The 26,703-nt window shown below is 40.1% G+C and overlaps 1 protein-coding gene across 6 annotated transcripts in view; it reads left to right on the top strand.

Moving 5' to 3' along the window:
- HECW1 (HECT, C2 and WW domain containing E3 ubiquitin protein ligase 1) overlaps positions 1-26,703 on the top strand; it is a 422,686-nt gene that overhangs the window by 371,541 nt on the left and 24,442 nt on the right. The gene's annotated exons all lie outside the window — the stretch shown is intronic.

Raw genomic sequence — 26,703 nt, forward strand, 5'->3', positions numbered from 1 at the left:
AATCCTAAGAGTCCCCTGTGGAAGCTTCTTGAAGGTTTCATGGGTTTGAAATTCTTTGACCTTGGACCAATGGCTTTAGCATTGACTTCTGCATCTTACTGTAAAATAAGTCTGATGGGTCAAGTGGTCTCTGAGCATACTTCTGAATTAAAAACCCAGTATCTCTGTTTTCTGTTGACTCATTTTATTACCAATTACTGAATGTGTAAGAAAATAAGTATCAGTCAATTCTGTACAGCTTTGTGGGATAGAGACCTCAGATGCAGGTATTAGAAGACTCCAGAAAACTTCATGGGACATCTGGGATTTGTGCACTCTCCTGCTATATCGCCACCATACCTAACTGAAAATCATCCCTGATCTCATGCAGGGATGATCTTATCAAGAGGGAAGTGAAAGGCAGCTAATGTGGACTGGAGAAAGCTAATATGGACTCTGACAGCTTATTTATGCTGATATTTAAGGGAGTTATTAGGGTGTTATCTGGCCTGCTGACCTTGTATTTTTTTAATTGGCTCTTTTTAGTTATACATGACAGTAGAATTCATCTTGACATAATTATCAAGTATGGAATATATCTCGTCTAATTCAGACCCCAGCACTTCTCCTTCCCTTTCCCTCTCCTCATCCCCTGCTCCCTTCCCTCTATCGATCTTGCTGCCATTTACCCAGTCATTTTTAAATTAATTTTCTATGGATGTACATGATGGTGATATCCACTGTGGTAGTTCATATATGCACATAGGAAATTTATCCCAGATTCATTCACTGTCTTTTCTATTGCCATCCCCCCTCCTTTTCCCTCATTCTCCTTTGTCTACTCCACTGAACTTTTCATATTCCCCCCACTCCTTATTGTGGTTTAGTTTCTACATATCAGAGAAAATATTTGAACTTTGGTTGTGGGGGACTTATTTCACTTGGCATGATAGTCTCCAGATCCATCCATTCCAGCGAATGTCATAAAGTCATTCTTCTTTATGGCAGGCTTTAGAATCCAAGTCCCTATAGTGTCATTACATAGCATCAGTATAACCCACATAGGGCTTCCAGATATTGGGACATGCCTACCTCTTTTGCCACACACACTCCACTCTGAAGTTCTTGAACTACGGCGGAGTATGTTCACAGAACAAATTTGGCATGAGATAAAACAAAACTTGCCATTTGCCTCTTCTTTTCCTATCTCTCCTTTTCCTTGTCAGTGATCGGATGATAAAGGCTGTGAGGCAGAAACACACAGGCAGGGGGCAGGCAGAGCAGGCAAGCCACAGGAAGGGATGCATGGCCCTGAGAATGGAATGCCAACTCTGACTTAGGTCCCATTAAGGAGGCTCCATTCCAATAGTAGAGAGCATCATAACCCAAGGCATGCAAGAAAATACATATTACATGTATCTACATGCATTACATGTGACATAACCACTCAATTCTCTCTTACCAGTTTTGTGAGCATGGAAATTTAAGATAGTGTCTTAGAGGTCATAAGTTCAAATCAGCAATCAAGAAAGAAATATTTTCACCAAATATCATGCCACAGGGGACCACACCAGGTGTTGTGGGAAATGCCTTCACTAATTTAACAATTATAAATAAAGCAAATGCTATGTGTTGGAAGGGTATAAAGTTGAAATAAGGTTTCTTCCCTCAAAACCCAACAGTGGGAGGAACACGAGTAAACCAACAATTATAGTATAATAATCTTAAATGCTAAGTTATACACGCATATATACATTCATGCATTAGCCTGAGATACATATATGATACATATACAGATGCTCCTCAACTTAGAATGGGGTTAAATCCCAATAAATCTATCGTAAATTGATCATGTTGTAGGTCAAAAATTAATTTACTACATCTAACTTGTGGAGCATCTCTGCTTAGCTACACAACATGCTCTAGGGGATTGCATGTTTACCCTTGTGAGCACGGGTGGCTGACTGGGAACTGCACTCACTGCTTCTGCCCAGCATGAGAGAAAGGTTCCTATCACAGATCAGAAGCCAAAGAAAAGATCCAAATTCAAAGTTCAGAGTACAGTTTCCACTGAATGCATTTCGGTTTTGTACCATCATAAAGTAGAAAAAAATCATTAAGTCAAACCATCATAAGTTGGAGAACATCCCTATGCATTGAATTGTATTCAATCACCAGTGAGGTTGGAGACAGAGATGGGAATCAGTTGGTCTCATCCCCTACAAGAATGTTAAAATCAGATTTTTGCTTTTAAACAGTAAACCTTGCCATAGTTGTAGAGGAAATTTTCAAGGAGGTAAGACTGGAAACTTCTAGTAGAGTAACTCTGAAACTGTGAATAAGCCATGGGGTGATATAAAAGCTCTGAAGCAGAAAAGGTGTCAAAGGGAGCAGGAGACTGACTTTAGGGGCATCTCAGATGGAGAAGAGATTGAGCTAGCCGGTTCACTGACTTGAGATGAGAAAGAGGAACGTGAACTAAGTCGAGGTTTTTGGTTGCACCACTGGGTTGATTGATAGTACTAACTATGATAAGAATTCAATGAAGTAGAAAATATCTGGAGGAAAGATGAATTCACTCTTTGACATACAGAGTTTAAAGTTTCTCTGATAAATATGATATATCGGTCATAATTAGAAGGATGGTCCCAGTTATTGGGAGAGCAGCTGGGCTTGGCATCGAAATCTGGGAGACACCAGCTGAAATTTGGCTCAGCTGTGGGAAATGGGACCGTCCAGACCCTGGCAGACAGCATGCAGAGCTGAGGCCCACAATGAGTGTGAGCAGCACTTATGTGTTGGGGTGAGCAGAGTGAAGGAATCCATGAGGGTATACTATGAGGAGGTGGCCAGAGAGCTTGGAGCCTGAAAGGCTGTGATAGAGGATGAATGGGGTCCTGGAGGGGAAGGAGGGAGACAGGAGGCAGCCAGTTGTGGTGAAGAGAGAAGGCAGTCTGAAAAGATGGAGGCAGAAGTGGGGGTGTGGGCAACAGAACAGGGGCTTCAAGGATCCATGGAGAGGATTGGGATGATGTCACTTAGGACAGCCAGGGAATAAGAGTGTTTAAGAGGGCAGGTGATCAAGAGTGCTGCATTTTGGTTGGTGGCAGAGGGTAGTGGGACGAGCACCATGGTGAGATGAATGGGACTCAACATTCTGAAGGAACCGTGGAGTCAGGAATGTTTCAGTGTGGCCCCAAAATAAGGCCAAATGCAAAGGCCTAATGGGAAAGCACAGAAAACACACTGGTCTTGACGTGCACATTTGATGTGTCACCTACTTGAGAGTGGCCTCAGAACTTTCCATTGAGAAGGTGTCTTGCCAGGCTGTCCATTCCCTCACTGTCAACCTGGCTTTGAAACCTTTCACTCATCTATGCATTAAAAGGCCAAAGAGGTTCTGTAGATATGTCAATGATGCTTTATTGACTTGAGGAAGGAAATTGTGTGATCCAGTGATGTTGTAAGAACTAGCCAAGTTCTCTGGAGGGAAGGCCCAGAAGCACCTCAAGGGCCAGCTAATCTCTGTCTTCTTTGCTGGAGGACATAGCCTCACACATCAGCATACTCACCTGCATCCACTGACATTCTCACTTATGTTGAGAATAGTTGCTGGGTGTCCTGAAAAAAAAATTGCATGTGGCTTTCTGAACCAACTAGCCATCTAAATCAAGCTCATGTAAGTTGAGAGTTTCTTTTCAACCCTGCACATTGGATGGTGAGTTGTTACAAGTGCTAAGGGGACCTCCACTCTCATTCAGGGCTCCAAATTGGAATACATCAGTCGCTGGAGTTCTCAGCTGATGAAGGAGATTGGAATGCAGAGCAAGGCCATGTACCTCCATGGGGAAGGCATTCGAGTACATCATGAACTTCCACATGGAACTGGGCTGTTCTCTTATGGGAACCTCAGAATGGCTGGGAGGAAACGAATTTTCCTTTCACAATCATAGCCACAGCTGAGTGAATTGAGCCATTTGTGTAGTTTTCTTTGGCTTTGAATAAGAAGTCCATGTTGAGCTTTGGGGAATCTTAACAAAACCATGATTGAAATTACTCCCTTTACTTGCCTACTGAAAGTCATTCTTGTGATTTGTGCCAAATGGATTAAGAGAAAACTCACAGGTTTTGCACTTCCTGTTCCCTAAGCACTAGTAAACTCTTTGTCCAGGGTTTAAGCAAAGGGCAGGTGACTAGAATAGCTAGTCACCTGCTAGGATCTAGATGAAGTTGTTCTGGGTCTTGCACAAGCTGTTAGCAGCAAGCGAATGCAGCAGTCCCTGCCTAAAGACACATTGCTGTCACTTTAGCAACCAGGACATCCATGACGCTGAGGAAATCAGAGTCCTGAGTTCCCAAATCTGATCACCTGTGACTTGCTGCCATTAGATGCCTCTTAACCTCCAGCAGAGTGGGTGTGTCTGCCCTCCTTCCTCCCTCCCTCACGAGATTCACACGGGACTCAGGAAGATGACAATCATCATAACCTGCATATCACTCCTTATAAAAACAGAGACACCAAAGATTACAGGGCTTATCAGGGCACTGTCCTCACTTTGCAAAGCTGAAGATTGTCTTTGAAGCAGGACAAGTCAGGGCAGAATGCACCCTGGGCAGAGGAGGGAAATGGGTACCCATAACCTGCCCACCTTCTTGTCATTCTGGAAAAAGAAAGAAAGATAACCACAGACCAGAAATAAACATAGCAAAGATGGGTAAACTTCAGAGGATTAAACATCACTCAGGATTGAAGTATTACTCACAGGTGTGGCAGGAAGAAGCACCCTGCACTTGTCTATTTTATCTGTTTTTGTTATTCTGGTTCAATAGCCTTCACTGACGTTCTGTGTCCCATGCTCTTGTTGGTTTTGTCCGACTCCCCTCTAAGAAAGAAGGTCTATGGGACCAAAGACAGTTTAGTCTTAGTTTATTCAAACACAATGCCTGGTGTTCCAAACAACATTTCGTTGACTATTGGGTACATGAATGAGTGTTTTTCCACAAATTACAGCAGTCTCTCTAGTACCAGGTATATTAAAATAAAGAATGCTCCTCCCTCCCTTGTGTAGTTAACTGCTCAAAATTCACACTTTTTTGTTATCATCTGTGGTTCTAAGGCCCTTGAAACGTCAGAGACAAGTGTGTATGTCCCTTAGGGGCTTTTCACTCTTGGGACCCACTCTGTAGGATGGCTTGTGCTGTTACTGAGGGGAAACCTTCTCCTCCACCTCCCACGGCATGAGCTTCTATAACAGCTGGCTCCAGACTGGGCACCACCAAAGAAATCAATGGAGAAGGCTCAGTCCCTGCATCCTTCCCCTGAAAGTTTCCCAGTGACTGCAGGGACTTAAATTGCTGTGTGTGGGCTTCATATTCATTGGAATAGAGCCAGCTGAATCAAAAGCCCCCATCAATGGGATACAGCAGTTCCACCTATTTTCCTTTCTTCCAGTCAAGTGTTGAGAAACACCAATGTGCATAAATACAGTGAAAATTCTGGGTTATACACATTAAGTAAACTGAAAAAAATCCATTTTCCCCCTTTATCCTAAAGGGACTTCCTGCGATTGCTGTTTCATTACCTACTTATATCACTGATGTTCCAAGCTGATAGGGATCCTGTCAAAGTCAGCAGTGGAAACACACAGGTCAACTAAGAGAGAGGAGACAGAATAAGGAAAGCTCAGCAGGAGCTAGACCCTGACAGGGTCTTCCCACACGAGGCAGGGTCCCAGTGGACACTACCCCGGCCAGGCCTGACCAATGCAGGGAGACGCCAGAAAACAACATCCTTAGCACTCTTCTCCCCTCCTCCAGTCCTGTCAGCCAAATCCAGCCACAAATCAGAGAGCAAAGAATCTCTAGATACTGCGTTCCAAAGGGCCCAGTCCACAAGGTCACAGAGCAGGACAGAAAAAGTGGGAAACTAGTAGTGGGCAGAGGAGAGGAGAATTGAAATTAACACCACAGCCCAGACAATTCAGGACATTCAGTCCAACTACTAGAAGCCTCACCAAGTGCTAAGCTATATGTGTCTATTGTATGTGTCTTTGAGGACAGGCATCTTGAAATATTATCCGTTCTTTAATTATGATGATGTCATTTGCATATTGATGAGGCACCTAAGTGCCACTCTTTTTATTCTTTGAATCCTACTGTATGTTGATTTTATATCTCTGCACGTCATTCCATTTCCATTTCTATAACTGAATACCACAGAGTGGGTAATGTATAGAGGTTGATTCAGCTTATGATTCTGAAGGCTACGGAGTCCAAGAGCATGGCACCAGCATCTACTTGACATCTGGTGAGGAAGTTCTTGCTGCATCATAGCATGGCAAGGGCATCATGTGATGAAACAGACTGATCAAGCCAGAGAGAGCTCACTTTTAAAACAAAGCCATTTCCAGGATAATCCTTTAATTTATGCACGTGTTAATTCATAAGGGCACAGCCTTCATGGCCCAATCATCTTCCAAAGGTCCCACTTCCACAAGCATGAAGTTTTTTCATTTTGTTTTGTTTTGTTTTGTTTTGTTTGTTTTGTTTGGCAGGGGGTGCATACTGGGGATTGAACTCAGGGACACTCAACCACTGAGTCACATCCCCAGCCCTTTTGTTGTAATTTATTTAGAGACAGGGTCTTACTCTGTTTCTTAGCACCTTGCTGTTGCTGATGCTAGCTTTGAATTTATAATCCTCCTACCTCAGCCTCCCAAGCTACTGGGATTACAGGCGTGCACTACCACACCGGGCTAAGCATGAACTTTTTTCTTTTTTTTCAGTTTTTTTTTTGTTTTTTAGTTGTAGATGGACACAGTTCCTTTATTTTATTTATTTATTTTTATGTGGTGCTGAGGATCAAACCCAATACCTCACACTTGTTAGGCAAGCGCTCTATCACTGAGCCACAACCCCAGCCCCTAAGCATAAACTTTCGACGGACACATTCAGCCCATTGCTCTGGGGAAACAGAAGTTAGTGATAAAACTAAATAATAAACCATTCATTAAGAGTTTACTAAATATACCAGGCACTGTTCTACACAGTTTAATCTAATAAAACTAAAATCCAAATACTGAATTACCCTACTTTAAGGATGAGGAAAATGAGGTGCAAACATAATCAAAGGCACAGAGATAACCATGAGCCCAGGCACCTGGGCTCCAGCAGCAAGCTCTAGCTCCTCTATAAAGGCAAAGTCAAGGACATAATTGGACAAATTACAATACAATGTGGCAAATGCTATACAGACATCTCTTATAGCAATTATTATAGTGTATTGTACTACCTTTTTGATACAAGGACCTTTGGAAAATGAATGAGAACAGTTGTCTGAGAACAGAAGTGATTTCCAGATAGAGGACCAACATTACCAATAAGATGGAGTTTAAGTTTTATCATGAAGATGACAGTGGTAGGGAGCAAAACCGTGTTTTTAAAGTAGAGGAAGGTCCGGATCTGTATTTAAAATCAGAAAGTCTGTTTAAAGGTAGGAAATTAATTGGAATGGACAATGGGGGTATCATTTAAGAGACTAATGAAATAATTTTTGGAAGAGATAATAAAGAATCAAAATAGTACAGAAGCAGTGGGAACAGAAAGATACTTTGAAAGGAGAATGAATTATAAATGATTATAGATTATAAACAGTGGGAGGTTGAGTTTATGAAAAAATTAAAAGATTTAAATGATATTGGTAATCACCTGAAATTCTGCCAACATACTTATCAGTGCAAAGAAAACTTTTTTAAAAAAATCAATCTATCATTCCTTCTTTTTATAATATTCTTTCTTCCTTTGTTTCTTTTCTTTTTTTTTTTTTTTTTTTTTGCAGTAATGGGGATTGATTAAACCCAGGGGGGTTATCTCCTCAGCCCTTTTTTTTTTTTTTTTTTTTTTTTTTTGAGATAGGGTCTTTCTAAGTTGCTGAGTCTGGTCTCAAACATATGATTCTCCTGCCTCAGCCTCCCAAGTGCCACCAAGTTCAGCATAGTACCCTCTATTTTAAGTGACATTTCTGTGTAACCTAAATGAGTCATATTACAGTGGCCACAGGCCCAGATGCTATGAGATTTACTACATCAACATTAATGTTTACTAAAACTTTGTGCCATTGAAATTTTCCACTTGCTACAAAATTACATGTAAGAAAACATCTGGCAAAAAAAAATTTATATATATATATATATATATATTCATATATCTCATGTTAAAAATGAAGCCATAAACAATTAAAAACCTATACATGAAATGTGAAATTCTCCAGATTTATTTTATATCTAATACAATTCATGAATGGTGCAAAGTTCTTATATTTTCAAATTATTATGCTTAGTTAGGAAAGTTTCATATTTCAGTTCAAACATCCCCTTCTCTAACAACCTTCCCTGAACACTCAATTTAAATTAACCCATCTATTTATAACTTTCCAACTTTACCTCCTACTTTATTATATTAACAGTATTTATCACTATCTAAATAAAATATATTTATATATTTCTATTATATACTTCTAACTCATTTTTGTTTTTTCTCCCCCTGTAAGGAAAGTCGTATGGAACCACTCTTGCTTGCACCTTTCCTAACCACAAACTTGTCACTAGTAAATACATGCAGAAGGAAGGAAAGAAAGAAGGAAGGGAGGATGGATGGATGGATGAATGGATGGATGGATGGATGGATGGATGGATGGATGGATGGACAGACAAGATACTCAATTAAAACTCCTTGGTTATGAGGGTTTCCATCTCATTTCAATTTTAGTTCAGAATGTTTGAAATTCAGAAAAGCAGAACTTATTGTTAAGTGTCATTTAGTTCCTACCAATTTTCATCTCTGAAATCACCGCCGAAAATTCTGCTTGTCTCAGTCATTCCAAATTCCACTTTTTCTAGAAAAAAATCTAAGATGCCCAAAAGCCTAAATAATTGAAATAGTTGAGTTTCTTCTCTATTTCTAGGAACTGTGCCAGAGTGTCATACATGCTCTGTTTGTTTTAGGTATTAACATGTATCATTTTAAGAAGTTACTATGATATGACTCACTCTTGACATAATTGTCAGTGTGAGAATTATTTTCAGAAGCCAGGTTTCAAATCTGATGCTGACTTTTCCCTCAGTTTCTGAGCAGCCACCAGAAGTTTTCTGTGCTCATTTTGTGTTCATGGTGGTGACAAAGCAAACCCTATCAGTGTCACAATCAGACATTTTCAGACATCTCAAATGAACTGTCTCAAAGGGGTCCAGGGCCCTTTAAGAACTGAAAAATCAGTACATGACCCCTTTCTGCCCCAGCCCTGACCTCTCCTCCTTTCTAAGCAGATACTACTTGGGTGGTAAAAATCTTCTGTTTTCAGGTCTTTAGCAAGAAGAGCTGGGCAGAGGAAAGAAGCTCATTTGAGCATGTTTAGAGTTTGGTCAAGTGGGTATTAAGTGTAATTGTAGAGTTTTATGGAACTTAAAAAGTCCTGGATAACACACTTTAAATATGCCTTGCTATATCTGCAGAGTCTTGAATTAGCCGAAAGAAACCACAATATTACGAGATCTGTTGGATGTCTCTTAGCCGTTCAACTCGCAAGGGCCCTCCTGACAGAAGAGCTCATTGTGCATTTTTGTTTTGAGCATAGCATCAGATGAGCTCCCCCAGCCCCATCTGACCCCAACAACAGTTCTGGGTTCTTTCCTACATACCTATTACATCTTTTCTGGTCCCATCTGACTGAATCAGAATAACTTTCCCAGAAATTCTCTGATATATCTGTGGGACAAAAGTTAGGTGAGAAGCCATCATACAATGTGCATGATCAGTGGTGACTGGGTCCCCACTGCCCATTTCCTAACCCAGTTTTCTTCAGTGTGTGGGAGACTTCCAGTTGGCAAAGAATGAACTCATTTAGTTAATGATGTCAGTGCAACTGGCTATGCCACCAAAAGAAAATCATATTTTATTCCTCTTTAATGAAAAAACACACACAAAAAAGTAACAATAAAATTTATTCAAGAAAAATCTAAGTGATTTTATGCATATTCTAGAACATAAATATAATTGAGAATATAAAACACACTCAAGAAACCTTGAGTGGTGGAGAATTTTTTAATCAAGATTGGTACCCTAGACTCTATAAGAAAAGAAAGATACATTTGGATATATAAAAATTAAAATAACTTTCATGCCAAAAGCACCATGAACAAGTAACAAGACAAGTTTTGGTTTTGAAAAATAATCTTTACAACTCAGGAAAATCAGAAATTTAAAGTATATAATACAGACTTCAGAGAGATCTTACAACCTGAAAAAAAAAAGAAAGGAAATGATCTGCATGAGCCAGATTCCCATCACTGTGACAAAATACCTAGTTAATCAACATATAAGAAGAAAAATTTTATTTTGGCTCAGTTTCAGTCCATGGTCATTTGGCCCCTTCCTTTTGGACCTGTAATGGCACAGTATGTTGTGAGTGCCTGGCAGATTGTTCAGTTCATGGCAGCTAGGAAGCAAAAGAAAGAGAGGAAGAGGCCAGGGTTCTAATATCCCCTTCAAGGGCTCATCCCCAGTCACCTAACTTCCTTCCACTAGGCCCCACCTCCTAAAGTCTTCACCAGCTCCCAATAGCACCACTGGCTGGCAACCAAGCCTTTAGCATATGGACCTTTGGGAGACATTTAAAATCCAAACCATAGGGCTGGGGATATAGCTCAGTAGTAAAGTGGGTGCCTACACATGCATGAGACCCTGGGTTCAATCCCTAATACTTAAAAAAAAATTTCAAACCATAATACAACCAGAGAAAAACAAGGCAAGGCTGTTCAAAGAATAAACAATCAACAAAAGAACATGAAGAAAATTTCAACCTTATTCGTGGTCAGAGAAATGAAGATTAAATGGTCTATCATTTTATATTTATCAAACTGGCAAAAAATTATTATGTTACCTATTTTTAGAAAAGACATAGGTGAAAGGATACTCTCATGCATTTCAAGCAGACACTTGACTATTCATAGCCTTTTTATGTTCAATACAATCAATAATATATACTAAGATTTTTAAAGTCCATGGATGCTTTGGCCCATGGATCTATTTTATAGAAACAAAAGTACTACTATTGAGGACTTTCATAATACTAGACAATATTTATTGAGCCCTTATTATGAGCTAGGTATATTTTCAAAGACCCTAAGTGAATTACACATCTTATTATGACCCCCCCCCCATTTTTTAAATGAGAAAACTAATTTTCATAGAGATTTAAAACATGTCCAAGTTTTAACATCTAGTAAGTGGCAGCACAAAGGATCAAATCCATAGTCTGGTTGCAGGACACATAAAATCTGTGCTAGATTGCCTAACAAAACAGACAAGGGTGTTCACTTCAGTATCATTTGTAAAGAAATAAACCTAGAAGAAATATATTTATCATCATCATAAATATATTTATGATGATGATAAAATTCTGTAGTGCAGACCCACACTGCACAGTCACATGAGGCATAAAAAGAATCTTACCAGATAAAGGAGAGGAATTTCCTCAAGATATTGTTAAGACAAGAAAAAACAGAAAAGCTCCAAATAATGGCTCCAAACCCATATGGCTCCAAACCCATATGTGTATAGATGCTGCGATGCAGAGTATATTAGTATGCCATTATATGAGTCAGATGACATGGGAGGGTACATGTTAGTTTCTCAATATGGGCCACAGGGGATGGGGTGAGGTGAGAGGAGTCAGCCGAGCCAGGAGAAGCCAAAACCAATGATAATAAAAATGTCTGCCCAATAATATTTATGAATTCATATAAAAATTATATGTGTATGTTAAAAAGAAGTAAATCCATAACCACTAAAATGCCATTTAGTACAAATGTCCTAGCCAAATTATTAGAGGGAAATAAAAGTCTTAGATATAAATTCATCCATGCACTATTATATTCCTAAGGACCCGAAGCTGGGTTCTACCAACTGTTCTGCACACAAGTTTCAAGCCTGTTATGAATGCCACATGTATGTGGCACTACTGTGCTCATCCTACCTCCAGTCTCTTCCTTCTTCATCCCATTTTGCCATTCCTCCATTCACTCTACTAAAAAGTCTTCAATATTCCCCAGTTCGCTCCCAATTCCCCAGATGCTCAGGACAGTCCAAGCACAGAGATCGCCTACCCTCAGACACCACCTGCCTCTCCCATGCCAGATCCTCCTGTGTCCCTTCCCTTTCTTTAGGGCTTGCCTCTACTTCTCATATGTGCCCATTTGTTCTTTCTGTTCCTCTTCTCTCATTTGCAAGGACCCAAATTTCACCCACCCTTAAAGCCCACTCTATATACAGTGCAGTTCCTTCAAGACTTCTTCCCTGAGTCTTCTCAAGATATTTTCATCTCTCTCAAGTTCTTCTAGGCAGCAGAGGTTAACACACACATTCAGCTGGAACCTTGTGCTCAGTGAAATTTGTATTTAATGCCAATACCTAGAACAGATGAAAGTGGAGCTGGTCACCTCCAAGGAAAAGGGGTCAGATCATTCAAATTCTTCTTCCTCCTTGTCATTTCTATGCTTCTGTGCAAAACAGTTTGAAAAACTCTGCTGTAGTCTGCTGTCTATATCTCTCATTCCATCTCTCCTGGCTACTTTGCACTGTAAGAGTTCATGTTGACTTTGAAACTGGATCAGGGCAGCAATTTATTGTCTTTGCCCTCTACAGCCAGTGTGGTTTCTGGCATAAAGGTGTCACCTTTCAGATCCTGAGGCAAGGTGACACACAGCAAAACAGGTTTAAATTCCTGTTCCAATTCTCGATTGCAAGTTTCTTAACCTGAGTGTCAGTCTCTTCATCCATCAGAAGGAGATAACAGTGCCTGCTAGTTTGAATGATATGTCCCCCAAAATGCACATATTGAAACTTAACAAGTGCTAGTATTAGGAGATAGGACAGAGACCTCATGGATGGTATCAGGGCCCTTACAAAAGAACTCAGGGATTTGGTTCACTCTCTTCTGCTCTTCTGCCATGTGAGGATACAACATTTATTTCCTTTTCTTTGTCCTCTGTCCCTTTCACCATGTGAGGGCACAGTAAGAGGGCCCTCAATAGACACACAACTTGCTGAGGTCTTGGAGCTTGGACTTCCCTGCTTCCAGAACTGTGAGAAATAATATTCTATTGTATGTGTTTTATCCAGTCTGTGGTTGCGTGTACAGGTTTGCCAGTGTCACCATAGAAAAGTACCTCAGACTGGGTAGCTTAAACAAAAGAAGTGTTCTATTGCAAAAGCTGAAAGTTGGAATTGTCAGAGTTAGTTTCTCCTTCTTCTGGTCCTCTCCTTGTCTTGCAGAGGGCTCTGTTTCTCCTGTGTCTTCATGTGGCCTTCCCTCTGTATGCGTATACATATAAGTATGTGTCTTAATTTTCTCTTCTTATAAGAACACTAGTTAGATTGGATTACAGCCCACTTATATGACCCCTGTTTACTTAGTTACCTCTTTAAAGATTCTATCTCCAAAAAGTCACATTTTTAGGTACTAAGGATTAACTTAGGAATTTGGAGGGAATTCAGTTCAGGCCATTACAACGCCTATTGTGCATGGTGCGTATAAGGATTCAGGAAAAAAGAGAATGGCACTCAGTAGGCATTTAACATTGTTCCCTTCAGTGTATACATACACTTTTTAGGGACATCTGAAGGTGTTAGAAAAAGCTAGATTGGTTCTTCCAACCAAGGATTTCTCAACCTCAGCATTACTGTCCATCAGAGCCAGGTAAGTCTTTGCTACGGGGAATTGTCCCGTAAATGGAAAGATGTCTAGCAGCATCCAAGGCCCCTGCCCACCTGTAGTGGCACCACCACCAGTTGTGACAACCAAATATGTTTCCAGACATTGCCAAATATCTCCTAGGAGGCAAACATCTGTTGGGAGCCATTGTTTTCACATACCCATATGGTAAGAAGTCAGAAAAAGGCCCAGCAAAGTTTTTCAAGATAAACATTTCTGTGGACCTATAGTTTGAATTTTTTAATATAATTTTTGACTAAGTCATTGCTAAGGTTTGATTATGTGTGTCCCTCCAAAATTCTCACGTTAGAACTTAACCCTTAAAGTATTAGTATGAAGCAGTGAGGCCTTTTGGGAAGTAATTATCTTGGGAGCACTCCACCTTTATTAATAGGATTAGTGTCCTTATAAAAGGTTAAAGGAAGCTTCTAGTCCCTTTTACTCTACTCCTTCTGCTATGTGAGGACACAAGAAGAACATACCACTTTGGAAGCAGAGAGGAAACCCTTATCTCAGACACTGAATCTGCTAGTGCCTTGATCTTCCACTCATTAACCTCCAGAATTGTGAGAAAGGAATGTCTATTATCTATAAATTAACCAGTTTGAAATATTATAGTAGCATAAATAGACTAAAGTAGTCATATATTAGACATCTCTGGTTACTGGAAAGGCATAACCAAGCCTCTGAATGACCAGGCCATATCCTGAGTACAGTCAGTTCATGTTCTGATTTCCTTCTAGACTGTTAGTAGAGAATCTCTCACTTGCTTTAATCAGTTGCTTCCCATGGCAGTTGCCTCTGTCAACTGAGAATAAAATAAAGATTATTGATTTAGAACAAAGAAAATTATATTTATTTGGGGCTAATTGAAATTGAAATCCAGGAAAACACAGATTCAAGCAATCCTCAAAATGTGCAGCAAGGTTTTAGAATATGGTGACAGTATTTAAAGTCTAAAACTGCAGGTGGGGAGTGGTTACATCATTTACTTGTCAGAAATTGTGATTGGAACTAAGAGTCCTTTTTGTAAGAAAGGGATTTGGTGTCTTTTCAGACTATGAGTAATTTAGGGGAAGCAGAGAGGCTTCACAAATTTTTAACAAAAGCTAGTGAACTGTAGTTTGGTCTAGGTCAAAGGTCAACATGCATCAACAGGCAACCCAGTTCAAAGATAGGACTGGATTGGATTAACAATGGTCTTTCAACTCCATTTTAGTTGCCCCCAATTAATACTACTCCCTTTTGATTTTTTTTCCCTTGACAACTCCTGGAGTCAGAATGCAAAGCTCATACAGAGGCCACACTCTTCAGAAAATCAGGATGTTAGAAGAATTTCTACAGAATTTCTGTGACGTTTCCATGAGGGTGGGGGTTAGCTGTGGCCCTGGTATGCTCGTATCTGTCCAGAAGCAAGTCACCTGGCCATCTGAGCACATCTGCAGCTGTTCAGGGACATTGGACACCACGCCTCAGTCCTCCCACAGACCAAGAGGGAACAATTACAGAGCAAACCACTGGTAGGAATGCCAGGGACCACGCTGAACCCACTATTAGCTGTAAGATAGGAGACTAGCCGAGGGCCAAATCCTGACCTCAGCCCACAAGAATGTGCATTGAGCAGAGGGAATGAAAACAATCCTGAGCATGGTGCTGAAACAAGGGGTAGGGAATGTGATTCCACAAAGCCAAGCAGCTGCCAAGAATGGGAACTCCACTTCTCTGTTTATTCAAAAAACCCAGTTCCATTGCAGGGACATTATCAATTGTTGGCCTTTGCCCCTTACTGTCTGAACTGTGTTTACTTTTCAAAGGTAAATCTGCTTGTAATCTTTAATATTAGCAATAAATAGCCCTGAAAACAGCTGGAGAGGGCAGTTCAAAGGATGCAAGGCTTTTGAGAAGACAATGTCAGAAGAGAGGGGAAGTCTGGAATAATAATAAGGGGCAAAAGTTGATGCAACGAGAGCCCAGGGGGAAGAGGATCTGTAGCCAAAGTCATAAGATTAACTTGGAAAAAGTTTCCCTCCTTGATACAGAGGGAAATAAATGTAGATAACAAATAGACTGAACTTATTAATGAATGAGGTGCAGAAAGCAAAGAAGCAGAGGGAGGAGTAGGTTGGTAGTACCTAAAGGGAATTAGACAAAAAGAAGCCTTCTCCTCTCTTATTGGGTGCAAGGAGATAAGGATGCCTGTGGTGCAGGTGAATGGGGTGAAAAGATGCCAAATAAAGCACCACAAACTCCCTCCTTTTATAGGAAACAGAAATCTTTCTGCTCCACTCTTTCTCCCAGTATCAATGAGAAAATGCAATAAGCAATGTCTAAGGCAAAAAACTTCACTTCTACCTTTCGGACTATTGTTTCTATCTTGAAAAAAGGGATGAAGGACTTGGAGTCAGTGGTTCTCAAATGTTAGTGAAGAACTATAGAATTTATTTAAACATGGATTCTCTTAAACCACCCTCTAGAGTCTGTTTTACAGCACTTTCATCTAACAAACACCCCAGGGATTCAGAAGCCAATGGAAAAATATTTTGAGAAATATTGCCTTAGACACTGACAGCTTCAAGAGTTCTTCAAAGAGTGTGAGAAGAAAGCTAGCTGTCCATGCAATTTTCACTCCCAAAAAGCAAATCCACCCCAGGCAGAAACTAGATTTTCCAATACATGAGAAATTAGAAAACATGAAAAGTGCAAAAAAGGAAGACAATAACATTGGTAAAGTGTGGAAACATACTCTGTGTGGGAATATCATGAAGGTTTTATGTACGTAAATAATGAGTTTGAGGACGGATAATTATTTTTAATTAATCAAAGTTATTAGGATAAGGAAAGAAGAGTATCTTTGAGATGGGTTTTTTAAAAATAAAATAGAACTTAGCAATTATGAAGTGCTTTTCATCTTCAAAGAACCTATTAACATTAAATTACTCTTCTTTTTAATTCTCCTGAGAGGTAGGTAAGCAAATATTAACATTATTATCCCTTATTTGTAGATGGGAAGAGAGGATTGGAGAGGCTGTGACATGCCCATGCAGACCTAGAATTGAAAGGATGATTTTTTTTTAAATTCTTACTGTGAACTCTGTGGAGATCCCATTTTTAGGCTACAGTTTCACTTGCAGCTCTCCTATCTGCCTATGTTGGAAAAGAATTTACCACCAAATATGTGTAAGCAGCCATTAGTGGAGGATGGAAGGAGTTTGTGTCCTGCAGACCTGGGGGATGCCATCTTTAAGTCTCCAGATTTCCCTGGTGCTTTGGGAAGTGAGGAAGGACTTCCAAAGAATTTGAGTCAATTAATGGGCAGAAAATTTACCTTACTGCACCTCCTAACACATAAGATAGGGATTCATATAATGAACAAAAAAAAAAAAAAAAAAAACTATAGGTTATTAAAAAAAATAAATAGGGGCTAAAATTATGCTTTGATTAGTTGACTCAAATTCTTTTTTATAAATACAGTATGACTTGATTATATTAATGAAAATTGATGTTGCCTATCTTAAAAATTTGCTTTGTGGACAAAGGAAAGCTCTCTAGTAGCAATATCAGACTCAAAGAATAAATCAGAATATGTGGTTAATATCATGGATAGGATATCCTTAGGCTTGCCTCTTTTTAAGTATAAAAATTAATAGCAGGACATAGAGGTTCACAGCTCTAATCCAAGCTACTTGGGAGGCTGAGGCAGGAGGATTGCAAGTTGGAGACCAGCTTGGCAACTTATTAAGACCATGTCTCAAAATAGATAGGAATGTAGCTCAGTGGTATGAGCACTTCCCTAGCATGAATGAGGCCCTGGGTTCCATCCCAAATACTGACAAAGTTCCATCCCAAATATTGACAAAGGTGGAATTATTGTTTAAGTCATTGAGATACACACTTTCCATGAAACTATTCATTTTCTGATTGACAGATAGAATTAATAGCATCAACATCTCACCTTCAAAAGACTTTTTGTCTATTGAGTGAATTACATGGAAATATAAAAGTTTCATGAAAGTAATTTCAATGAGAGGAAATGGCTCTTCAGAGAATACCCAACCAATTTCATGAGAGGAAGTGTATATTCAAGGAAGTAGGAAAGGCGAAGAGTCTGACAGCAATGGAAACTGGAATGACTGGAGAGATGCAGCCAATATACACAGTCTAGGATGGGTTCCAAAAAAAAAAGTTGAAAACGTCATTGGCAGAGGTGAACCCAGAAGTCCAACCCTAATGAAGTTGAGAATAGAATCAAGGTATCCAAATGATCTCAGAATCTGAGAAAGGGGATGATTGATGGAGATATACAAATTTAATGATCAGGAATATCATTGTGAAAAATAAATAGAAATTCTCTAGACTTCTAAGGAAGTATGTGACAAAATCCATAATATAGATAAATCTTTACAGACAATAAAGCTGTGCAGATCATAGTCACAAACTTCAACATCATCTTGGTTTGTTATTCTGTTTAGCTTATGCATGTCATATTTCCCCTCTATTAGTGCAATTAATTCAGAACCAATTACTTAAATAGCTTCAAGTATTTCTGGTATCCTGATTTTATCAGTACATATACCTTTGTGTAGCATGGGAACTTGATGTTGTCAGAACCATTATTATTGTCCCAGTCATGTAAGAATTACAGGATGCCATTTCATCTTAGACTTAGGTAGTATTTAAATAATTCTAATATTTTCCTGACAGGTAATGCCACTAGATTGTATGTTCCATGGGAGCTTGGGGCCTTATCTGTTGATTTCTCTAAATACCTCAGCAACTATCAAAGTGTCTCTCATATGGTAGGTACCTTAATATAATTTACAGATGGAAAGGAAGAAGGAATGAAAAACCAAATGGAAATCCTAAAAGTTGTTGGGGTTACAGCAACTTGATTTTTTAATTGACTTAGATTTATAAATCTAATGATTTGGTTAATGAGTCACACGCAAGAGAGGGATACAACATTTAGAGGAAGGCATTGTGGGTTCTGCCAGGAGCATATTGATAATGCCATGGTCTGTGAAGCTCAGATAATTAAGACTTCCTAAACCTTCACCTGCCTCAGTTACCCAGTTGGATAAGGATATAGCAGATTTCAGAGCATTTTAGTTATTCAGGTAAGTGGCCTTATTTGGTCACATTGTTTATGTAATTCAGGAAATGGAACCAGGTGTTGTGTCTTGTTCCAAAACTAGATAAATTCTATTGCATAAAATTAAATATCTGAATTTAGTGGAACAATTTACAACTACACAATAATATGCTTAGTGAGAAGTGTTCCAGACAAGCAGAGAGAAGAGATATCCTTTAACTGGGAGCTATGTCACTAGGGCTGCTGTAGCAAATCTGCACATACTGGGTATTCTCAGTTCTGGAGGCCAAGTCTAAACTCGAGGTGTCAGCAAGGCCATGCTCCTTCTGAGGGTTCTAAATGAGAATCCTTCCTCACCTCTGCCAGCTTCTGGTGGTTCATGGTTCTCCTTGGATTGTGAAAGCATCACTCCAATCCCTGCCTCTGCCTTCACATGACTCTCATATGTTTCCATGTTTCCTCCCTCTTATAACAATTGTCATTGGATTTAGGGCCCCCCTGGATTATCCAAGATCATTTCATCTTGGAATGCTTTACATAATTATATCTTCAAAGATCTCTTCTCCAAAACAGGGTCACATTCCCAGTTTCCAGGGTTTAGAAGCTTTTTGGGGGGGCAAACATTGACCCCTCTACAGATACCCATTCACACACCCTCCATCCTAAAAACCTCCATTCTTAATAATGAGGTTTTACATTTCCCTCTGACCCTCTGGAGTGTCTATCTGAAGAATCCATCCCATTTTGACAAAGAAGAAACAAGTCCCCCCAAGACTCCCAGAAATAAATAAGAAATCAGTAGCATCCCCTGAGGTAAACAGGGAAACTGAGGTGAAGAAAATTTCAAAGTTTCAAACCAGAGTTCACAGGGAATACCCACAAAGAAGCCAATCTGAGAACTAATGATTGAGGCTTAAACAATAGTAAAATAGCTAGAAAGTTAAACAGCTAAAAAGTTGAAATGAAATCTGGACTATTTTGTCCACCAATTAACTGCTTTGATTGATCTTGACCACTAAGTTGTCCAGTTGTTTGACTTAATTAATTAATAGGCACATCATTTTAGTGCTTTATAGACATAATCTGTCATAAGCATTCATGATATTGCAGAAGGAAATATTTAGACTCTCCCAATAAAGAATAGTTGGAGGTTAAGGCTAATGTAACAGTCATCAGAAAAGTCAATGAAAACATCTCTGAGCATTTTAATTTTTTGTTGTTGTTGTTGTAGATGAACATAATACCTTTTATTTTATTTTATTTACTTATTTTTATGTGGTGCTGAGGATTGAACCCAGTGCCTCACACATGCTAGGCAAGTGTTCTACCACTGAGCCATAACCGCGGCCTCTGAGTGTTTGGTTTTTCCTTTCCTTTAATTTATATATTTTCCCCCTCTTCCTTCTACTCACCACTGCCTCCTTCTCCTCCTCCTCCTCTTCCTTCTTCTTCTTCTTCCTTTTTTTTTTTTTTTTTTGGCAATACTGGGTATAGAACCCAGGATTGCTTTATCAATGAGCCTCATCCCCAATCCTTTTTAATTTATCTATTTTTTTGAGTCAGGGTCTAATTTACCCAGGCTGGCCTTGTGATCCTCCTGCCTCAGCATTCCAAAATCACTGGGACTACAGGCATGCATAACCATGCCCAGTTTATTTATATATTTCTATCAGTGCATTATTATTGTACATAATAGGGGGATTTGTTATTATATTCTCTCCAAGTCTTTTTAGAAATTATTTTCTGACCTGGGTCAAAGTGATAACATGCCTGAACACCATCAAAACACAGCAGAAATTTTTTTTTAAAAATGGAAGTAGGATTCTATTTGTGAGAATGTTTATTTTCTTAGACCTCTGTTCTCTGTTTTCCACATTAGCCTGAGCTAATAATAATCTGTCAAATTATGATTGACATATTTGCTGTTAACCCAAGCTAACCAGAATAATAGGTCAAAACAACATCCACTATCCACACCTTGAAATGATCAGCTTTACCATAACTATCTTGCCATTTAAATTTTTAGAATGAAATCAACATTTCATCAATTTGCAATGTACAGTCAGAGTGTGTCAGAGGCAGCATCAAACTTCCAGAGGAAGCCTTCTCTAAAAAAGAGAAAACCCATCCTGACCCCTGATGTTGAGAAAAACAGCCCTGTTCTCACTACCCCTGCAAGGTAGATCTTAATAGAGGGGAACTGGCAGCAGCAGAACTACACATTCATTTCATTTGCTAATTAGCAATCAGAAGATAATATCCTGTCATTATCTTGTGTTGGCAGAGTCTCTTTTATGGCAAATGAAGAAAACTTCAAGTTTTCTCAGCTAATTTGCAAAACTGTTTCCACAGGCAGGAAAGCCATGAAAACCAAATATAAATCATGTTTTGCATGTGCAACATTTAAACATTTGCAGGACATGGAGGAGGGGATTTTTTAAACAACCCCCAAAACATTATCTAAATAAAGATGGATGAAAGAGAAGAGGCTGAAGCTACCTAATCTCAGTGGCCTTGATCTATATGCCACTCTCGCCACCTGCTCCTGCTGTGTCCCTCCTGACCTCATTATCACCCAGAACTGTGCCACATCAGGAGCTAAAAACTCGAAAACCCCACCGTCAATCATTCTACAGCTGCTGTTCCCACCTCCACCCCCACCACAGCTGCAGATGCTCACCAAGTTCATTCACACCTCATACATGCCTGGCATGGCACCTTTCACTTCCTAACTCCTTTCCCTGCACAGGGCAGTTCTCTCCCTACCCTGCCTGCAATTTGATGAGCAAAATGTTACTGTGGATCAATACCATAATTCTCTCTCCCTTATTCAGAGCTATTTCTTATATCTCTAGCACTAAAGAGGAAGTAATCCTGAGAGATGGCACAATTCTAAGTCCTGCTGTTTGACCTCAGCAGGTTCTACAGCAATGCTTACCAGTTCTCTTACTGGTATGTCTTCCATTTCACTCTCCTGAAAGCCCCCACCGAGCAGTCTCTTCCATTTTGAAATGACTTCAGATACTACTGGAATAGAAACACTGAAGTGACCACCCCAGTTTCTGAACCCCAATACAAATACTTACCCAACCTCAGCAACTTTCCTGCAGCCCTCTCCCCCTATTCAACCTAGAGTCACCTGCTCAGGCTCTGGATCCACCTGTTATATCTCCCCCTGGCCTGCCCCAGCAGGTATCCCTTCCTCACCTATCTTACACTTCACATTCTTCCCCACTTCTGGCTCCCTTTCCTTTCACATCTTCACCTGCTAAAATCTATTTCAGCAAAGAGCAGGTAAGACCACCTAACTGTCAAATCCAGTGAACCAGGACAGTTTTCTTTAGTAGATATGAACTTCTACTTGAAAGTCAAACCCCTTAGATTCAGATCAGATATGATCCCCTCAGAAAGACTGGTGCATTGAGGAGAAATCATTCTCCCCTCACATCTTTTCTCCAAGATTCCAAATTCTTGGTGCAAGTTTAAAATGACATTTGTTGGAATAGGCAGGTATCCTTAGAGATTAGGGAGTGATGCAAAACTGCTCAGAAATCACAGTGAAGCAGTCCTGGGGTTTATGACCTTCATTACTTAGAGTGCCCAGATACCCTTCCTTGAGTTTTTAAGCTAGGTAAATCATGCCTGTGGGTCTCTTTCCCCACACTCTATGCTCTTATGAGGAGGTAGTTTGGGTTGTCACAACTGGGGAGTCCTTGCTACCATCATCTCATGAGTGGAGGCAAGGGATACTGTTAAACAACCTACAATGCATGGGGTAGCAAATAACAATAGTGCCAAGGTTGAGGAATGTGCTCTATTCTTTTGAGAACCTCAAAGGATCCCATAAAGGACTTTAGCTCCTCCCAGTCCTGGTCCTTCAGTAGGCAAATGGAGGCTTGGCAAGATCAAGAAAGTATCAGGGTTGGAAAAACATGACTGCTGCAAAAAGAATCTTCTAGAATGTAGCTGTCACTACCAGACTGTCAGTTTGCAGGAGATAGGCAATTCATACATAGGTGGTTGTAATCACTGTGGTTGGGGAGCATCCAGACCTAAGCGTAGTTATAGCAGCCCTCCAGCCATTGACCCAGCAAATGTTTTTGAGCACCTAGTATTTGTCACCACAGAACTGGTCTTGACAGATGTTTGTGCTCCAGAAGATGCCATGGTGTTTGGAAGAGGCCTCCTAAGTCTGAACACTGTGTGCATGGTTTTGAGGAGACCTGGTGTCTTTCCAGGTGTTCCTGCATCTGCCTCAGCCCCTCAGTCCCTTACCACAGGCAGCAAGAGTCAAGCACATATCACCAAATATCCAGTCTCTTTCTAGCACTCCAGTATACCATTTGATCCCCTTTCCAGGCAGGAAGGGCAGCAGATGGAGCCAACTTTGGGGCTCCCATGTCTGACTCTGGTGCAGGCGGTTCTCTCATGCTGATCTGTGATGCATCAAAAGATGCAGAAGCCAAAAATCAAACAGAGAGAAACTGACAGTTTGACTTGCTAATGTAATAGGTCAAGATGAAGAGACAATGAAGGTCATCAAAACTATGAAATGCCTTGAGACATTTCTTAGGCTCCTGAGTTTAATGCCAGAAAATCAAACTGCCAGAAACACCACCAGAGGAGTTCTTCCAAACTTGGAATAATGCCTGGGCACTGCAGTGAGGGTTTTATTCCATTTTTTATCACTTTCATATAAAAGGATTAACTAGAAGCCTGTAAAAGTCTTTTGTTTCACTGTTTGAAATGTCATTCCAAGGTATCATATTATGTCTGTTTTTTGTTTGGCAAACCATCCTGTCTCCCCTTTCATAAATCCTGTCCTGTGAATGAGAGATGCCTCTTCCAAATTTTCCAACTGCATACTTTTTTCCCCATTATGACAACTGCTCTCATTCAAAGAATCAGTTGAAAAATATACTGAGATTAGTAACCATGTAATTCCTGCTAAAGCATGTTCCCATGCAAAGTTCCATTGTAGAGATTGAAGAGGGAGAAAGGAAAGGAAGGAGAGACCTGTTATTTTTAGCCATTGCAAGTATGAAACATTAATCACATCTTCCCATACTTTGACTCATGCAACTTGATATTTCTGTCCATCTTTCTGATCAGAGTTCTACTGTAAATATTGGATATTTGAGCAATTAACCTAGCCAAATAAGGTCTGTTATTGTTCAGATTTGCAGTGTCCTCCAAAGGCTTATATGTTGAAAGTTTGGTCCCCAGGGCAGCAATGTCAGAGGTGGGGCTTTGGGGAAATGATTGGATCATGAGGGCTCTGACCTCATCAGTGGATTAGCCCACTGATTTCTGAATGGACTGCTGGGAGGTGGTGGAAACTGTGCAGGTAGAATATGTGGTAGGAAGTAGATTACTGGGGATATTCCCTGGAAGGGTGTTTCTGGTCTCTGGCCTCTTCTTCCCTCTCTCTCTTTCTCTGTCCTTCACCCCCAGCTGCCATGAATTGAGTAGCTTTCCTCCACCACACCCTTCCACCATGATATTCTGTCTCACCTCAGGTCCAAAGCAATAGAGTCAATCAACAATGGACTGAATCCATGAGCCCAAATAAATCTTTCCTTCTCTAAGTTGCTCTTATCAGATATTTTGATCACAGCAAAAAAAACACTAACACAGAGTTCAAATGGCGCATGATATTTCAGATATGTTCAGGTATATATGATTGTTCTCTAATGGAATGAGATCAGATGATAATTTTCAGTTTAATTAAATTCAACAAATCTTGATCAAGCACTGTTTATATAGAAATGCTGTTTATTAACAGAGCAGATTTTTACAGTTTTTCAATAGCAGGGAACTCTAGACTAGCCACTGCAGGTTCAGTCCACTTTTTCACCCTTCAATCTGCGTGTTTATCCCTAAGGTACTGAGCCTGGCATAAGAGACCAAGTGTGCCAGCCTGCAGATAGTATTTATTAAACCCCCAGGTAGACTGACCTCCACTAGTCTCTACTGAGAGTCTTTTGGCATCTTGGCAATTGCCCTGTACACTGGGTCCATTGTGATCCCTGTTTTGCAAGTAAACTGAAACCCATGGTTGCTAAATCATTTTCCAAAGTCACACAGGTCAGATTCAAACCAAGGCAGACCAACATCAGACCTTGCAATGTCATCCTCCATATCTCACTGCCTTTCTTGAATTATTGGAAAACAACCCAAGGGGTAATTGAGACAACAAACAGTAATGCACTCAAGGGCCTGTTCAAGTCTTTGTTGGGCCTTTAAATTACTTGGAAAGTTGGCTGGAAATGTGTGAAATCCCATTACCTTTTGAACTCTCACTAATATGTACAAAACCCAGATAGAACTGGGTGATAAATCCTTGCTAATAACACTGATTCCTTTCAGATCTCCTGCCATAATCACCCTCCACATCTTTATGAAAGGTCAGAGTGGCTGTAGCTGTTTCCTTCAGAGGTAGATCAAGTTTATTTCCCAGGCTTCTGGTGAGATGTTGATGTGGATACTTAAAGAGTGGCATCTGCCTGTTCTCAAAGTTATCCAATGGTCCCAGAGTTAACTGGTTACATATGGACCGAGTAGGCTTGATCCAGGCCTTCCATCAGTACACATGAGCGGGTGGATAAAGATAAAGACACTTAGGTCCCTCTCAGAGGGGGAAGGGCTAAACCAAACGTAAAGCATTCATAAAATGAAATACTGTGCAATTCATCAGAGGAATGATGAAAACCTGTATTTGCAGATATGTGTGGGTGTCTGTGCCATGCTGGGATGAGAACATGCTGGCAGTACCATCTACATGAATATACCATACTCTCTCCAGCTGAGGCTCAAGATGAGAATTTGCTCAGGGTTCTGTATGTTGCCTCAGGAGACAGAGTCAACTTACTTTTTATTTGATAATTTCTATATTACTTTTATTTTCCTTTTTGCTAAAAAATACTCAATTCTGTTATTTTTCTTTGGCAGGAAGGAAGGGGTTCATGGTATCAAAAACAAGAACTTACAACATACTGAAACCAAGGATATGAAAATAACATATTGTCCAAGGGATGTTCCCACAGACCACATGGTCAGTGGGTTAGGGTTAAGAAATCTGTGAACTCTCCGTGTTCTTCCTCTAAAGGAGGACAGTCTGTGCCACCTTGCCAACTAGACCTGTACTTGACTGACTCTCAATAGAACGAATTTTTTACTATTTATTGTGTGTTCTTGGTATTTTGCTTTATTGCTCATCTTTCTGCCATGTCTTAGCTGCAAATGGGTTTCTATGGAAACATATCTCTGAATGGTAAATAAATGTGAAAATATTTTATCAATCAGGAATATGTCTAATGGTGATGGCATGTCAGAATATCCTGGGACATTTCAAATTACACCCAAGACAGAGCCAGAAGAAAAGTCCCCCACCCCAACACATGTACTGCCCGGAAAGGCCACATTTCTGTCCTATTTCAGTGTCATATCCACCAAATGGCTGGAAGGGAGGAAAAGGTGGACACCCACCATCTGTTGTCCCAGTGGGGTGATGTGCCTTATCTCCTCTCATCCTCAGCCACCTGCCTGTTATATGCATTTGTATCTGGGGACTGAGGCCCCTCTTATGTAAAGAAGTGAAATGGATCCCAACATTGGAATCCAGACACATGTGGGCATGTCTGATGGATGTACTTGTGATGATGAGTCAACAGAAAGCAAATTATGGAACTGGGAATTTAGCTCAGAGATAGAGCACTTCCCTAGCACACACAAGGGTTTGATCCTCAGCCCTGGGAGAAAAAAAGGAAAATGAATTATGAGAAGGGAATCTGGGGACTCTGCAATACACTACAGCCCAAGAGAAGCAAAAGAATAGCATGGTAAGACTGAGTGACTAAAAAAAACC

Source organism: Sciurus vulgaris (assembly GCF_902686455.1).
Source record: "Sciurus vulgaris genome assembly, chromosome: 8".
In the NCBI taxonomy this organism is placed as follows: domain Eukaryota; kingdom Metazoa; phylum Chordata; class Mammalia; order Rodentia; family Sciuridae; genus Sciurus; species Sciurus vulgaris.